The sequence below is a fragment of the Orycteropus afer genome, unplaced genomic scaffold (assembly GCF_000298275.1).
Source record: "Orycteropus afer afer isolate SDZICR_OR568_19922 unplaced genomic scaffold, OryAfe1.0 scaffold00163, whole genome shotgun sequence".
Classification (NCBI taxonomy): Eukaryota; Metazoa; Chordata; class Mammalia; order Tubulidentata; family Orycteropodidae; genus Orycteropus; species Orycteropus afer.
Genome location: NW_006921750.1, coordinates 67,996 through 69,947, shown reverse-complemented (window position 1 = coordinate 69,947; position 1,952 = coordinate 67,996).

Genomic DNA, 1,952 nt, shown 5'->3' with positions numbered 1-1,952 from the left:
AATGTCCCTTCTATTCCTATTTTGCTGAGAGTTTTGATCAGGAATGGTTGTTGGATTTTATCAAATGCCTTTTCTGCACCAATTATATGATCATGTGGTTTTTCTCCTTTGTTTTATTTATGTGGTGATGAAGTTGATTGTTTTTCTAATGTTGAACCATCCCTGAATATCTGATATGAACCCCACTTGGTCATAATGAATGATTTTCTTGATATGTTGTTGCAGTCTACTGGCTAGGATTTTATTGAAGAGTTTTGCATCTTTATTCAATAGGGATATTGCTCTGTCATTTCCTTTTGAGTGATGTCTTTACCTGGTTTTGGTATCAGGGTTATGCTTGCTTCATAGAATGACTTAGGGAGGATTTCATTCTTTTCTATGTTTTGCAATAGTTTGAGTAGGATTGGTGTCAATTCTTCTTTGAATGTTTGGTAGAATTCTCTGGTGAAACTCTCTTGGCCAGAACTTTTTTTGTTGGTAATATTTTGATGACCTGTTCAATTTCTTCTTTTGTTATGGATCTGTTCAAATTTTCCACATCAGTCTGTGTTAGTGTAGGTAAGTGGTGTGTTTCTAGAACTCTGTCCATCTCTTCTAGGTTTTCACATTTGTTGGAGTACAGTTGTTCATAGTATCTTGATATTATCCTTTTTATTTCAGCTGGTTCTGTTGTAATATCACCCATTTTGTTTCTTATTTGTGTTATTTGTATTCTCTCCCTCTTTCCCTTTGTTAAATTTGCCAGTGGTGTGTCAATTTTATTAATCTTTTCAAAAAACCTACTTCTGGTCTTGTTGATTTTTTTCTATTGTCTTTCCATTTTCTGTTTCATTGATATCTGTTCGAATCTTTATTATTTCCTTTCTTCTGGTGACTGTAAGCTTTTCTTACTGTTCTTTTTCTAATTGTTGGAGATGTTGATTTAAAGTGTAGATTTTGGCTCTTCTTTTTTGATGTATGCGTTTATTGCTATAAATTGGCCTCTGATCACTGCTTTTGCTGTGTCCCAAAGATTTTCTTTTGTTGTGTTCTCATTCTCATTTGATTCAAGGAATTTTTGAATTTCATTTTTTATTTCTTCTCTTACCAGTCTTTCTTAAAGAGGGTGTTGTTCAGTTTCCATGTATTTGCTCTTTTTCCATTGATGTTCCTATTGTTTTCCAATTTGATAGTATTGTGATCTATGGAGATGCTTTGCAGTATTTTAATGTTTTAAAATTTATTAAGGCTTGCTTTATGGCCTAACATATTGTCTATCATGAAAAATGTTTCATGTGCACTGGAAAAGAATGTAGATTGTGCTGTTGTTGGGTGAAGTGCTCTGTAGATGTCTATAAGGCCAAGTTGGTGGATTGTATTGTTTAGCTCTTCTGCTTCTTTGTTGAGTTTCTTTCTGGTTGTTCTATCTTTCATTGAAAGTGCTGATTAAAGTCTCCCTCTATGACAATGAAGTCATCTCTTTGCCTCTTCAACTCTTTTAAAGTCTGATTTATGTATTTTGGGGCTCTTTCATTGGATCCATAGACATTTATTATAGTTATATCTTCTTGTTCAATTATATAATTATATAATGTCCTTCCTTGTCTTATATGGTGGTTTTTGTCTTAAAGTCAATTTGATCAGAATTTAATATTGCCACTCCTCCTCTCTTACAGTTGCCATTTGCTTGATATATCTTTATCCAACCTTTGTTTTTTGGTCTATTTTTGTCTTGTCTGTAAAGTGTATCTCTTGTAGACAGCGTATTGGTGGGTTTTGTTTTGTTATCCAATCTGCAACTCTCTGTTGAGTAGTGCATTTAATCCATTAACATTTATTGTAATTATCAACAAGTATGAATTGGTTGCTGTCATTTTGGTATGTGTTTTTTCATGGTGTCCCTGGTTTCTTTGTTCCATATTATTTTCTGTGCTGAGCTCATTATGTTTATGATTTGTGATATCATTTCATTT